Source organism: Arachis hypogaea, chromosome 15, assembly GCF_003086295.3.
Source record: "Arachis hypogaea cultivar Tifrunner chromosome 15, arahy.Tifrunner.gnm2.J5K5, whole genome shotgun sequence".
NCBI lineage: Eukaryota > Viridiplantae > Streptophyta > Magnoliopsida > Fabales > Fabaceae > Arachis > Arachis hypogaea.
Window position 1 is genome coordinate 85,870,390 of NC_092050.1, and position 16,842 is coordinate 85,887,231.

A 16,842-nucleotide genomic window follows, 5' to 3' on the forward strand; every position below is an offset into this window, starting at 1 on the left:
GCTTCTAATACTAATATAATGATAATATCATCCTATTATCTCTCTTCTCTCATAAATTGAGTCCGGTTCGTCAAACTGAGACTATTTACAAAAAAATCAAATCAAAACTTCTAACCGATACGGTTCAAAAACCAGGTTCTTCGTGACTGCGTTATCGAGCTTGTCTCGGAAAAGGTTCTAACTTAAAGATGACATAATGACAATGAGGATTGAGATACTTGATGATATATCAAAGATTTTCCTTTTACTGATCTTTCGGAGAAATCTGTACTTTCAGAAAAGATTTCGCGTTCTCGAAAACCGGGGTTGTTACATTCTACCCTCCTAAAAGAAAATTTTGCCCTCAAAATTTCAGTTACCTGAGAACAGATGCGGGTAATCAGCTCTCATCTTATCTTCCAATTCCCAAGTGTGCTCTTCTTCTCCTCTTGGTTCCCATGCAACTTTGACTAAGCGAACAGTCTTGCCTCTTAGCTGCTTATCACTTCTTTCTACGATCTGAACTGGTGATGCTTGATATGTCAAATCATTATATAACTGTACTGTTTCTGGTTGTGAAACGTGACTATCATCGGGAACATATTTCTTAAGTTGCGAGACATAAAAAAAACATCATGAAGGTTTGATAAATAAGGAGGAAGGGCTATTTGATAAGCTACTAGACCGACTCTTTTAAGTATTTGGAAAGGTTCTATGTATCGTGGGTTAAGCTTCTTAGTCTTAAGGGCTCTACCTATTCCAGTAATCGAAGTTACTTCTAGAAAGACATGATCTCCCTCACTAAACTCTAAGGGTCTACGTCTATTATTGGCATAGCTCTTTTGTCGGCCTTGTGCTGTCTGGATCTTTCGACGAATCTCCTTTATCTTCTCAGTAGTTTCTTACACTAAGTTTGGACCTAAGACACTAGCTTCCCCATCATCATTCCAACACAATGGTGTCTGACATCTCCTTCCGTAGAGAGCTTCATATGGTGCCATCCCGATACTTTGTTGGTAACTGTTGTTGTAGACGAACTCGACCAATGGCAAATACCTATCCCAACTGTACTGGTTGTCTATGATACATGATCGTAACATGTCTTCTAACGTCTGGAAATGTGTTGATTCTGTTAACCTGTCCACAATCACCTAAATAGCATCGTGTCCTGTTGAGGTCCTTGGCAATCCCGTGACAAAATCCATAGTGATCTGCTCCTATTTCCATTATGGTATTTCCAAGGGTTGCAGGGTTCCTGACGGTTTCTGGTGTTCCACCTTCACCTTCTGGCAGGTTAAACATTTTGAGACATAATCAGCTACCTCTTTCTTCAAGCCCAGCTACCAGAACATTTGTTTCAAATCCTTGATACATCTTTGTTACTCCAGGATGCATAGAAAATATACTTTGATGAGCTTCTGCAAGAATCCTTTGCCGTAAATCTCCAGAGTTAGGCACAAAAATTCTGTTCTTATATCTCCAGAGGCTGCTACGATCTAGTCTTACAGCTTTTGGTTCCTCTACTTTCATCTGTCTCAGCATCGTCATCATTTCTGAATCCTGTGCATGTACTTGCTGAATCCTAATCTTAAAATCTGGTGTTATATGCAATTGGGCCAAACGAACTCCACTTGACGTCTCAGTCATAGCCAACTTAAGGTCCTCAAATTTCGCGAGTAACTTTTCTTCCTTTATCATCATCCAAGAGATATTCAAATTCTTCCTGCTCAAAGCGTCTGCCACCACGTTCGCTTTTCCTGGGTGATAACTTAACTTAAAATCATAGTCCTTCAGGAACTCCATCCACCTTTGCTGTCGCATATTAAGATCCTTCTGGTCAGAGATATACTTTAAACTTTTGTGGTCAGAGAAAACTCCTAGTTGAGCGCCATACAAATAGTGTCTCCAGATCTTCAGAGCAAACACTACTGCAGCCAACTCCAAGTCATGCGTCGGATAATTTCGTTCATGAGGTCTCAGCTGCCGGAAAGCATAAGCCACCACATTTTTGTCTTGGATCAGCACACATCCAAGTCCTTTATGAGAGGCGTCACATTATACTTCAAAAGGTTTCTGCGGGTCGGGTAGTACTAATACAGGTGCAGTTGTTAACTTCTCCTTAAGCATCTTAAAACTTCTATCACACTCAGCCGTTCAATCGAACGGAACTTCCTTTCGTGTAAGGTAAGTCAGAGGTAAGGCTATCTGTGAAAACCCTTTAATAAACCTCCGGTAATATCCAGCAAGTCCGAGAAAACTCCAAACTTCTGTAATGGTCGTAGGTGGTTCCCATTGCACTACTGCTTCAATTTTTTAAGGATCCACTGCAATTCCTCCCTGTGATATAACATGTCCCAAAAATGCCACCTTCTCTGTCCAGAACTCGCACTTTGATAGTTTAGCATATAACTTCCGAGTCCTTAGTATCTGCAATACAGTCCTTGGATGCTCTTCATGCACTCTTTCTGTCTTCGAATAGATGAGAATATCGTCTATGAAGACTACTATGAACTGATCAAGGTACGGACGGAAAATACGATTCATGTAATCCATGAAAATCGTAGGAGCATTAGTTAGTCCAAACGACATAACCGTATACTCGTAGTAACCATATCGAGTTCTAAATGCAGTCTTCGGTATATCTGATTCTTTCACTCGAATCTAGTGATAGCTTGATCGCAAATCAATCTTTGAGAACACAGTTGCACCTTCCAACTGATCCATCAAATCATCTATCCGTTGAAGTGGATACTTGTTCTTGATAGTGTCTTTATTTAGCTGTCGGTAATTGGTGCACGAAATTGTGATCTCAGGCAACGGCGCCAGAAACTCTGTACGCACGTCTTAATAAATCGTTTTTCATTCACAACTTCGATAAAACTGACCAGCAAGTGCACTGGGTCGTCCAAGTAATAAACCTTACGTGAGTAAGGGTCGATCCCATGGAGATTGTCGGCTTGAAGCAAGCTATGGTTACCTTGTAAATCTCAGTCAGATGGATAATAATTGATTATGGAGTTTTCGAAAATTAATAATAGATAAATAAAAAAGATAGAAATACTTATGTATATCATTGGTGAGAATTTCAGATAAGGGTATAGAGATGCTTTCGTCCCTCTGAACTTCTGCTTTCCTGCTGTCTTCATCCAATTAGTCTTACTCCTTTCCATGGCTGGCTTTATGTAAGGACATCACCATTGTCAATGGCTACTTTTCATCCTCTCTGGAAAATGGTCCAATGCGCTGTCACTGCATGGCTAATCGTCTGGAGGCATCACCGTGGTCAATGGCTGCATCCTATCCTCTTGTGAAAATGGTCCAAATGCTCTGCCACAGCACGGCTAATCATCTGAGGTTCTCGATCATACTCGAATAGGATTCACCCTCCTTTTGCGTCTGTAACTACGCCTAGCACTCGCGAGTTTGAAGTTCGTCACAGTCATTCAATCCCAGAATCCTACTCGGAATACCACAGACAAGGTTTAGACTTTCCGGATTCTCATGAATGCCGCCATCAATCTAGCTTATACCACGAAGATTCTGATTAAGAGATCCAAGAGATAATCATTCAATCGAAGGTAGAACGGAAGTGGTTGTGAGGCACGCGTTCATAGGGAATGATGATGATTGTCACGTTCATCACATTCATGTTGAAGTGCGAATGAATATCTTAGAAGCGGAATAAGTTGAATTGAATAGAGAAACAGTAGTACTTTGCATTAATTTATGAGGAACAGCAGAGCTCCACACCTTAATCTATGGAGTGTAGAAACTCTATCGTTAAAATTACATAAGTGAAAGGTTCAGGCATGGCTGAATGGCCAGCCCCCAAAACGTGATCAATATGATCCAAGGATGGTTCAAAAGATCATAAGATGTCTAATACAATAGTAAAAAGTCCTATTTATACTAAACTAGTTACTAGGGTTTACAGAAGTAAGTAATTGATGCATAAATCCACTTCCGGGGCCCACTTGGTGTGTGCTTGGGCTGAGCTTGATGTGTTTTCTTGATGTTCTTCCTTAGGAATCATGCTTAACTTGACTTGAGGGCCAAGAAACGTGAATTTCCAGCAAGTACAAGGTGAGATATATCTTCCTAACATACTGAGTGAGATTTGTTCAGTTGAGAGTTTTTGGATTTAAAGTTGTTCTTGATGTGATTTAGGAGGAAAAAGTGCTTAAGGACCACCTGAAAGTTTAACCGAATTAGGAGCAGCAAAACCAGGTAGAGTGTCACGAAATTAATCTTGATTATTTGTGTTTGAGTTGTGCGAATGTTGTATGATTTGGCTGTGCTAAAAATTGGTTGTATATATGATTGATTCTTGGTGAAAATTTGGTGAAATTTTGATGAAATTTGATGAAATTCAAGCTTTAAAGTTCATGTTCTTGGGGCAGCTGGAAAAATGAAACCCTAGGCTTGAATTGAAACATAAGTACCCTTCCGTAGTTCACTAACGACCATTCGCAAAAAGGATTCCGCTCTAGGTAGTCTTCTGAGTCTAGGGTGAATCTCGTTTTCTATTTATATGTATATACTGAGAGACCAGCCAACGTCTGCACCCCATTTGTACGTGAACTTTAGCCTAAATCCTTTGAATGAGACTCCTGTTGTATGGCTACCTGATGAGGTACCAGAGAGACGTCATATGGCAATGTCTGATCGTGCAGAGGAATAGTAGATGATGTTCCACCTTCTGATGATGTTCCACTTGACTTGAGTTTTGAAGACCTAGAACGTACTTTCCCTCGCTTTAGTAGTTTAGAGGGACTAGGCGAGTATAGAGTCTACGCTAGCCTAGGTGCCAGCTTAGGGACCTCTTGAACAGGTTAGGACCTGGGATGTTGTATGTATATATATGTATATAGATATTATTTAGCTATATCTAGGGGTGTTCTAACTAAAAGTCTATACTCTAATAAAGGCTCGATCACTAAATGTTGTTAGCTGCTTATGATGTATTTATGTGTGGTTGCTTATAACTGTTTTATCTGTTATTATTTGTGAATTGCTTATAAATGATTATGTTTATTAATCCAAACATTTTCAAAAAAAAAAAGTACCTCGCTAACTAACTACGCTTTTAACAATGAATCAGGCTCATATAATAAATAATAGATAATAATTAGGATGACAATTTGGTAGCACTCAGTTTCTGGTATGTCCTAGGCGTACAGAAAATTGGGTCGTTACAATTTGGTATCAGAGCAGTTTGTTCCCAATAGAGCCTGGGGAGTGGACTGACTACGCTTCATTGCATACTCTGCTTGTGTGTCCCATGCTATTACGGTATCTTCAAGATACATTTGGCATGAATGTCTATGAGTGCTCATTTTGGGAATGTTCGTGCCTAACTTGAGATATTAAGACTGATCACCTTAATACTGATTATTTGGTGCGGATAAGACCTCAATGACTGTGAATAGGCATGGTTTAATTGAGTTCCGAACGACAAATTCGTGAGAGGCACAACTATTCTTATAGCTGTTATGATCTCCATGGCCATGGCTATGTGATATTTAGATGCTGTAAGGAACGGACCGATCTCTTCGTTAGGATGGCTTGAAGGAAATAGACTGCTTGAAGAAAGATTCTTGCACGTGGCTGAAATTTTGAGGGCAAAATTTTCTTTTAGGAGGGTAGAATGTAACAACCCTGATTTTCGAGTACATGAGATCTTTTCTGAAAGTACGGATTTCTCCGGAAGATTAGTAAAGGGAATACCTCTGATATATTATCAAGCATCTCAATCCTCATTGTCATTATGTCATCTTTAAGCCAAAACCTCTTTTGAGGCAAGCTCGACAACGCGGCCATGGAGAACCGAGTTTTTGAACCGTATAGGTTAGGAGTTTTGATTCTAGTTTTCGTAAATAGGCTCAGTTTGACGAACCGGACTTGATTCATGAGAGAAAAGAGATAATAGGATAATATTATCATTATATTAGTATTAGAAGCTTCTTGAATGATATTATAAGGTTACCTGGTCTGTTTTAGTTAACAATAGAAAATCGGTTTAACCGGGTTTACGGTTTACTGGTGCAGCTTAGCACCAGCACTTTCTGATGACTTTAGCAATGCTAAGGCCTCATTAAACATGTTTTATTCTCATAATAAATATGTTACTAGTGTCATTTATGCTAGTATCTCAGAAAATAATTATTAGAGATGTTTTTACAAGTGTTCCGATACACCTAGTTTTAGTAGTTATACACCTGAGATATTTTAATATTATTTTAATCCACCTCCAAGCCAACCAATCACAACTCAAATTACACCCCCAAGACCTCCAAGGCTGTCTCTTTTCATCATTTTGGCCGAAAATAACAAGAGAGAAAAGAGAGAAACTTTCATGAACACTTAATCTTCAAAGCTTGATTTCTTCTGAACCAAAACTCAAATCAAAACTCCGATTTCACCAAAATGATCCTCTCTTCTTCCTCTACATAACCATGTAACTTATCAAGGATGGAAATAAGGTGAGATGGCTGTCTCCCTCCCATTTCAATTCGGTTTTCAAGGAAAACCATGCAAAACATGTGTTTTCTTGATGTTCTTCCTTAGGAATCATGCTTAACTTGACTTGAGGGCCAAGAAACGTAAATTTCTAGCAAGTCTAAGGTGAGATATCTCTTCCTAACATACTGAGTGAGATTTGTTCAGTTGAGAGTTTTTGGATTTAAAGTTGTTCTTGATGTGATTTAGGAGGAAAAAGTGTTTAAGGACCACCTGAAAGTTTAACCGAATCAGGAGCAGCAAAACCAGGTAGGGTGTCACGAAATTAATCTTGATTATTTGTGTTTGAGTTGTGTGAATGTTGTATGATTTGTATGTGCTAAAAATTGGTTGTATATATGATTGATTCTTGGTGAAAATTTGGTGAAATTTTGATGAAATTTGAAGAAATTCAAGCTTTAAAGTTCATGTTCTTGGGGCAGCTGGAAAAACGAAACCCTAGGCTTGAATTGAGGTTCAATTTGTGTTGATATCATGTAGAAAAGATGGGGTTTTAGTGGCTGCTAATTTATTATGAATTTTGGTAAAAATCGGTTGCTGAATAGACTGAAAAACGGGTAAAAACAGAGAAAGAATCTGAAGAATTTACGAAGAACACGAAGAACACTTTGAGTATGGTGAAGAACATTGAAGAACACCTTTTAGATCTTATAAAGGGCAAGGAAGTAAATATTTTGGTGTTTGAGGGGTTATTTTGTAATTTCTGAAAGTTAGGGTGGTTAAAGTAGAAATATTAAAAGTTACGGGTGGTAAAAAGTGAATTTATAAAGTAAAAGGTTAAAGGAAGGTAATTTTCGAAAATATATTAATAAAATAATAAATAATAACAAAATATTAAATAATAATATTTAATTAAAAATAATATTTTAATAAAAATAATAAAATAATGCAAAAAAGGCAGTTTTCTGTAAAAGCTTTAGAAAGACAATTTTAAGTGCAGAATCTCATAATTACCTTCATAAAACACTTAGGGAGTGCTAATAACGTATTAGTGAGGCAAAGATAAAGGAAAGATAAGAAGTTAAAGAAGAGATAAAAATCAAAGAAAAAGTCTGTAAGGTTTTAATGACAGAAAAATAGACAGAGACTAGTGAACGAACTAGGGCAACATAGTTAGTCCTGGAATTGCGAATAGGGTTAGGTATTATATGAAAAGTTAAACTGTTTCAGTATAGACTTAATGAACCTATACTTGGGACAGACTAACTATTCATACTGAAATTTACAAAAGCTTTAAATACATACGTTAAACAGAGAAATCAGAGCAGAGTAAAGAAACACAGAGAACAGAGTAACCAGAGTAAAGTAAAGAGATAAAGAGAAAAAGAGTAATATAGATACAGATGAAAAGAGTAATCAGAGAAGAGAAAAGAGATGCAAAGAACAGAGTAATTAAAACAGAGTAAAGGGATACAGAGAAAGAAAGAGGTACTGCATAAGAATGTGAAAGTGATGATGAATAATGAGAATGATAATGAATGATGATAATGAGAATGATTATGTGATGATCTGCTGCGTGAAGGCAGTCAGATAAGATGGTGGTACGACCACTGAGAGTGCTTTCCTGGGATACTTAGCTGTAATGCTATTCTGTAAGTCAGAGGACTCTTACAGAGGTATCGAGAACACACGACTAGCATATACTCCTGTAAGTCAAAGGACTCTTACAGTGAGAGTGTGTGTATGCTCCTATAAGTCAAAGGACTCTTACAGAGAGTGTGTTGGGCAAATATAAGTTAACTAGCTCCGCCATGCAAGTCAAAGGACTCTTGCAGTGGGTTGCTAGTGCCGCCCTACAAGTCAAAGGACTCTTACAGTGGTTTGCCTCACAAGTCAAAGGACTCTTGCGAGGGGCATTGCCAACAGGGAAGCCTTACCTGGTCAAAGGACTCCGGGTAACATCGGGAGCGGGTATGTAACCGACAAATGAGCTCATTACCTGCGCTAGGGCTAGACATGCATCATATTTGGTTGCGCATTTCCTCTGTTATGATTGTTGTTTGAATGTATGCCTTCTTTGTTTTCATTCTATTCTCTGTGTCTGTGTTTTGTTTTCTTGTATTCTTTTGTTTGTGTTTTGTTTTCTGTTTTCTTTATTTTCTCTATTTATCTGTTTCTTCTGTCTACTGCTTCTTGGTATTCTGCTATTTATCTGCTAAACAACACGGAATTAATGAACGTAACTAATAACCCCGGCCCTACTAAGAACTCCCCAGTTCTTACCCCTTCCCTCTCCCTTCCCCCTTCAGATGGAAGCATGAGTACCCTTCCGTAGTTCACTAACGACCGTTCGCAAAAAGGATTCCGCTCTAGGTAGTCTTCTGAGTCTAGGGTGAATCTCGTTTTCTGTTTATATGTATATACTGAGAGACCAGCCAACATCTGCACCCCGTTTGTACGTGAACTTTAGCCTAAATCCTGTGAACGAGACTCCTATTGTATGGCTACCTGATGAGGTACCAGAGAGACGTCATATGGCAATGTCTGATCGTGCAGAAGAATAGTAGATGATGTTCCACCTTCTGATGACGTTCCACTTGACTTGAGTTTTGAAGACCTAGAACGTACTTTCCATCGCTTTAGTAGTTTAGAGGGACTAGGCGAGTATAGAGTCTAGGCTAGCCTATGTGCCAGCTTAGGGACCTCTTGAACAGGTCAGGACCTGGGATGTTGTATGTATATATATGTATATAGATATTATTTAGCTATATCTAGGGGTGTTCTAACTAAAAGTCTATACTCTAATAAAGGCTGGATCACTAAATGTTGTTAGCTGCTTATGATGTATTTATGTGTGGTTGCTTATAACTGTTTTATCTGTTATTATTTATGAATTGCTTATAAATGATTCTGTTTATTAATTCAAAGGTTTTCAAAAAAAAAAAAGTACCTCGCTAACTAACTACGCTTTTAACAACGAATCAGGCTCATTATAAATAATAGATAATAATTAGGATGACAAATTGGTAGCACTCAGTTTCTGGTATGTCTTAGGCGTACTGAAAATTGGGTCGTTACATTAGGAAGTTAGAAAAGGTATCTTGAAATCAAATTTTTGAAAAAGATAAGATAAGAAGATATTTTTGAAAAGATATGATTGAAATTAGTTTTGAAAAAGATTTGATTTTTTTAAAATCACAATTAATGACTTGATTCACAAGAAATCACAAGATATGATTCTAGAACTCAAAGTTTGCATCTTTCTTAACAAGTAAGTAACAAACATGAAATTTTTGAATCAAAACATTAATTGATGATGTTATTTTTGAAAATTATGAGATAAAGATAAGAAAAATATTTTTGAAAAATATTTTTTTAAAATTTTCGAAAATAACTAAGAAAAATGAAAAAGATTTGATTTTTGAAAAAGATTTTAAAAAAGATAAGATTTTTAAATTGAAAATTTGATTTGACTCATAAAAACAACTAGATATTTGAAAAAGTCAAATCTAATTTTCGAATTTATGAGAGAAAAGAGGGAAAGATATTTTTTTTTATTTTTTGAATTTTTATGATGAGAGAGAAAAACACTAAAAATGCTCAATGCATGGAAATTTTGGATCAAAACAATGAATGCATGCAAGAATGCTATGAATGTCAAGATGAACACCAAGAACACTTTGAATGTCATGATGAACATCAAGACTTATTTTTGAAAATTTTTATATGCAAAGAAAACATGCAAGACACCAAACTTATAAATCTTTCATGTTTAGACTCTATGGATGCAAAAATGCACATGAAAAACAAGAAAAGATGCAAAACAAGAAAACATCAAGATCAAACAAGAAGACTTACCAAGAACAACTTGAAGATCATGAAGAACACCATGAATGCATGAATTTTTCGAAAAATGCAAGATGAACATGCAATTGACACCAAACTTTCAACTTGACTAAAGACTCAAACAAGAAACATAAAATAATTTTTTGATTTTTATGATTTTATGAAATTTTTTGTATTTTCTTTTAATTTTTTTTTTCGAAAATCATTTTGAAAAAGAAAAATAAGGATTCCAAAATTTTTAATATGAATTCCATGAATCTTACAATCTTAATCTAAAGCTCCAATCTGAAGGTTAGACATGGCTTAATAGCCAGTCAAGCTTTAGCATGAATATGGGAGTAATTCATTCAATTTTAAGCCAAAACCTCTGTCCAAAAGAATTTAGACATGGTTTTATAGCCAGCATGCTTCAACATGCTTCATGAAACTCTAGAATTCATTCTTAAAAATTCTGAAGAAAAATATGTTTTTGAAAACATTTTTTTTTTAAATTTTCGAAAACAAAGGAGAAAATTTGAAAGATTTTTGAAAAATTTTTGAAAAGAAAACAAAAAGAAAATTACCTAATCTGAGCAACAAGATGAACCGTCAGTTGTCCAAACTCGAACAATCCCCGGCAACGGCGCCAAAAACTTGGTGCACGAAATTGTGATCTCTGGTAATGGCTCCAAAAACTTGGTGCTCTAATCTCAATTCATAATTTGTCACAACTTCGATACAACTAACCAGCAAGTGCACTGGGTCGTCCAAGTAATAAACCTTACGTGAGTAAGGGTCGATCCCACGGAGATTGTTGGTATGAAGCAAGCTATGGTCACCTTGTAAATCTCAGTCAGGCGGATATAAAATATTTATGGAGTTTTCGAAATTAAATAATAAAAGAAGGATAGAAATACTTATGTAAATCATTGGTGAGAATTTCAGATAAGCGTATAGAGATGCTTTCGTTCCTCTGAACCTCAGCTTTCCTGCTGCCTTCATCCAATCAATCCTACTCCTTTCCATGGCTGGCTTTATGTAAGGACATCACCGTTGTCAATGGCTACTTTGTATCCTCTCTGGAAAATGGTCCGATGCGCTGTCACTGCATGGCTAATTGTCTGGAGGCATCACCCTTGCCAATGGCTGCAATCCATCCTCTTGTGAAAATGGTCCAAATGCTCTGTCACAGCATGGCTAATCATCTGAGGTTCTCGATCATACTGGAATAGGATTTACTATCCTTTTGCGTCTGTCACTACGCCCAGCACTCGCGAGTTTGAAGTTCGTCACAGTCATTCAATCCCAGAGTCCTACTCGGAATACCACAGACAAGGTTTAGACTTTCCGGACTCTCATGAATGCCGTCATCAATCTAGCTTATACCACGAAGATTCTGATTAAGAGATCTAAGAGATACTCATTCAATCTAAGGTAGAACGGAAGTGGTTGTCAGGCACGCGTTCATAGGGAATGATGATGATTGTCACGTTCATCACATTCAGGTTGAAGTGCGAATGAATATCTTAGAAGCGGAATAAGTTGAATTGAATAGAAAACAGTAGTACTTTGATTTAATCTTTGAGGAACAGCAGAGCTCCACACCTTAATCTATGGAGTGTAGAAACTCTACCGTTGAAAATACATAAGTGAATATAGAGGGTAAGCATGATCGAGTGGCCAGCCTCCCATGGAGGTCTAGAGATCTAAAAATGATCAAAAGATGATCAAAAGATGTCTAATACAATAGTAAAAAGTCCTATTTATACTAAACTAGTTACTAGGGTTTACAGAAGTAAGTAATTGATGCATAAATCCACTTCCGGGGCCCACTTGGTGTGTGCTTGGGCTGAGCTTGAATGTTCCACGTGCAGAGGCTCTTTCTGGAGTTGAACGCCAGGTTATAACGTATTTCTGGCGTTCAACTCTGGTTTGTGACTTGTTTCTGGCGTTTAACTCTAGACAGCAGCGTAGAACTGGCGTTCAACGCCCTTTTACATCATCTAAACTCGTTCAAAGTATGGACTATTATACATTGCTGGAAAGCCCTGGATGTCTACTTTCCAACGCAATTGGAAGCGCGCCATATTGAGTTCTGTAGCTCCAGAAAATCTACTTTGAGTGCAGGGAGGTCAGAATCCAACAGCATCAGCAGTCCTTCTTCAACCTCTGAATCTGATTTTTGCTCAAGTCCCTCAATTTCAGCCAGAAAATACCTGAAATCACAGAAAAACACACAAACTCATAGTAAAGTCCAAAAATGTGAATTTAACATAAAAACTAATAAAAACATCCCTAAAAGTAACTAGATTCTACTAAAAACATACTAAAAACAATGCCAAAAAGCGTATAAATTATCCGCTCATCAATTGGCGTTAGTGACTAGAGAGCCTTCCAACAGTAAACCCAATTACAATTTCTCCTTTGAACATTTCAACTCAAGGGTTCCTTTCAATCAACTCCCTATCAAGTCAGGGAACTACTCGCTCATTGTGAATGTAGAACTCATAACATAGGAAAGGGAATTAAAGAAAGACATGATAAATAAAACTCAAAGAAATCAATTAAAAATAAAAGTAACTCTTGTTTTAATAAATTCTAAAATAATCCAATAGTAAAATTGAGTAAATTAAAGGACATGGAAGAGTAAAGCCAAGTAAAGAAAACGAACTAGAATGACGAAGTCTTGATGAGGTAATAACTCTTCTCAATATCCCAATGCAAAGAGCAATCAAAATAAAAATCCTAAGAACTATGAACGTGTAGAGAGAAAACCTAGAGGAGGAGTAAAACTAGATCTAAAAACTAAAAGCTGTGTAGAATGAATGTTATGCAAAACTCCATGTTCAATACAATAAAATAAAATAAAACTCGAAAACAAATAAAACTAAATAAAAACTGAAAAAGGAACAATCATACCATGGTGGGTTGTCTCCCACCTAGCACTTTTATTTAATGTCCTTAAGTTGGACATTTGGGGAGTCCTTTGTTATGGTGGCTTGCGCTTGAACTCATCCAGGAATCTCCACCGATGTTTGTACTTCCAGTAACCGCCGGGATCCCAAACAAGGCACGTAAAGCACTTGAGCAGTTTTAAACAGGTTCTTAGGCTTCCAGTGTGCTGAATGTCAGAATAGACTCCAGGATCTCAAACTTTGCTTTTACACCCGTCTTTGTGTTGATCATCATGATTCCATCCGGGTAGCAAGCAATTTGAATTCTCACTAAAGCAGCCAAACAACTTCCTAGACCCATTCAGTTGAGTTTTACACCAACCTTTGCGTTTAAACTTAAAGCTTCCAACCATAATGAACCTTGCAGGACAATTCTTACCACTGGCCATCTTCCTCTTACTCTTAATGCCACAAAGAGCTCTAAGTTGACCATCCGTCTCCAATAGCCCATATTCAAGTGGGAATAGAAAGCTAAGGGATATGAATTTTACCCACTTGAATGTTGTGAAGGATGATGGCAACTTAGGGGGAGGGGTCTCCAATAACTTTGGCAAGGTGATTTCAAGCTCCACTCCCTTGTGTTCTTTGACAACTGCCACCTCTTTGCAAACTTCTTTAATTTCAACCTCTTCCTCTTGGTAGCTTTCGTCCAATTCAATCTCTTCTTCATTACTTACCAAGGGCATGGGAGGTAGTGCTTTTTCTTCTTTAATTTCCATCTCTTGGCCAACCTCTTCCAAGTCTTCAACCATGATATGCCTTGGAGGTTGTACACCCTCCTCAGCATCAATTTCAATTGCCTTGGAAGGAGGTTCCATAACTTGACTTTCCCATGGAGGGTCAGCATCTCCTAAGTCTGTAACCACTTCTTCCTCTTCAGTAATTACAGCTTCCTCCATTTGTTCCAGTACAAAGTCATGCTCCGTACTATCCACTGGAGTTTCTAATATCTCCTTCATGCTATGTTCTTCATTAGATTGTCCACAGGAAGCCATGGGGGTTCCTTGAGTGTCCGAACGTCGAAAAGATAATTGCTTTATTGCTTGATTCAATTGGTGAAGGGTTCAAAAGAAATTGATCCACTATTTCTTTTTAACGATCCTGTGATTCTTGTTGCGCTTGGATATCATAAGTAGGACCATAAGGCTCTTGGATTGATGGATATGGATATGGTGCATATGGAGGTGGTGGTTCTTGGGAGTAATTGGGTTGGAATTGGGGTAGTTCTATATATGGTTCATATGGTTCATAAGGTGGTTGGTATGGTGGATGTGGGTTAGGGTCATATGGAGGTAAATGGTGTAAGAGGGCTTGTGAGTTTGGTGGTTCAAAGCTATGTTGAGAGGACGGTCTATAAGCACAGGGTGGGGCTTGTTGGTAAATACAAGGGGGTCCACCATATCATCAGCTTGGTATGCAGTGTTGAGTGGTCCTTGCCCATGATATCTTGGAGGGTGTTGTTGCCTAAAGGGTTGATCAGATCCTTTTGGCTCCATCCATCTTTGATTGCTTAGACCTTGATGCATATTCCTGCTATAGTCTCCATTCCTTTCAACAGATTTAGAACCAAACTCAAAGCGAGAGGGGTGAGAATTCATCGTAGCTAATAAAAATTAAAAACGAAAATAAAAACAAATTTAAGTTAAAAGGTTATTGAAATTAAAATTTTTGAATTTGAAAAATTAAATTTTGAATTTTGAGTTTTTAAACTTTGAAATTTGAATTTTGAAATTTAAAATTTTAAAATTTGAAATTTGAATTTTTAAATTTTAAATTTTGATTTCGGAATTTTAAAATTTTGAAATTAAAATTGTGAATTTTTAATTTTGAATTTTGGAAATTAAATATTGAAATTTGAAATTTGATTTTTGAAATAAGATAAGATAAGATTTTGAAAAAGATATGATTTTTGAAAAATATTTGAATTTTGAGATTTAAAACTAAGATAAGATAAGATAAAAATTTTAAAATCAAAATCTGAAAATTTTTTTTATGGAAAATTCAAAAATTCAATAAAAATAAAGAGAAAAGATATTTTTCAATTAAATGAGGAAAGAGAAAAACAATAAAATGACACCAAACTTAAAATTTTTAGATCAAAACGAAGAAAACAATTAAGAACAACTTGAAGGTCAAGATGAACACGAAGAACAACTTGAAGATCAAGATGAACACCAAGAACAAATTTTTGAAAAAATGTTTAATAACTAAATAAAAACCAATAACCTCTTAATTTATGAAAAAAAGCAAAAATAAAAACAAATAAACAAGCAAAAAAATAAATATTTATAATAACCAATAATAAGGCACACGTTTGCGATTTCCCGGCAACGACGCCATTTTGAAGAACTGAAGATTGATGGTTTAGAAGTTATAGTAAACTCTCGTTGCAAGTATAGTTACTAAACCAAGCAATCAACCTTTCTTACAAACGTTTTGGTTGTCACAAGTAACAAACCCCTTGAAAATTGATAACCGAAGTATTTATCCTCGGGTCGTCTTCTCAAAGAATTGCAGGGAGGTGTTCTTATTATTGGTTATGAGTCTTGTAAATTGGGGGTTTTGAAAGTAAGGAATAGGTGATTTGAATGACAAGTAAAATAAATTAACAATAATAAAATCTCTTGGCAAGGTATAAGAACTGGAAGTCCTATCCTAGTTATCCTTATCACTTGTGATGAGAATTGGATTTTTCCCCCACTTTGTTAACCTCTAACTATGAAGGTAAGTTAAGTGGATGAATTAATTTTGATTCCTCAGGTCCTAGTCTTTCCTTGGGAAAGGCTAGAGTTATTGGAACTCGAATTAATTCTTGAAGAATTCCAATTTTCAATCAACAATGAGTTTGATAACTCAAGTGTCTCCAATGACTCAACCAAAGCCAAAAGGAAAAATTCTAAATTAAATTAAAAGCATTCATAAATCTAAAACACATCAAATTGCATTTAAACATAAAAGGAAGTCCTAACATGGAAAGATTTATGAATCAAATGGGCAACATAAGTGATTAACAAATAAAAGTATTAGAGTATCTAAAAGTAGAAGAGAAATATAAATTGAAGAACATTGCACCTGAAATTGAGAAATAACCATAAACTGAGAGGAATGCTAATTCTAAAATTCTAAATCCTAAATCCTAAGAGAGAGGAGAGAACCTTTCTCTCTAAAAACTACATCTAAAACTAAAAATTATGAATTATGAGCTTGTTATGATGAATGGATGCATTCCCCCACTTTATAGCCTCTAATCTATGTTTTCCGGGCTAAAAATTGGGTCAAAAACAGCCCAGAAATCGCCCCCAACGTATTCTGGTACGTACAGGTCACGGGAAAGTGACGCGGAAGCATCGTCCACGCGTTAGCGTGGATTGGGGTTTTGCCAGGTCATGCGTCCGCGTAATCCATGCGTTCGCGTTGCCTGGATTCGAGGCAGCTATGGCAAATTATATATTGTTGCGAAGCCCCGGATGTTAGCTTTCCAAAACAACTGGAACTGCGTCATTTGGACCTTTGTAGCTCAAGTTATGGTTGTTTGAGTGCCATAAGGTCAGGCTGGACAGCTTTAGCAGTTCCTTCAGTTTCCTGTATTCCTTCTACTTTTGCATGCTTCCTTTCCATCCTCCAA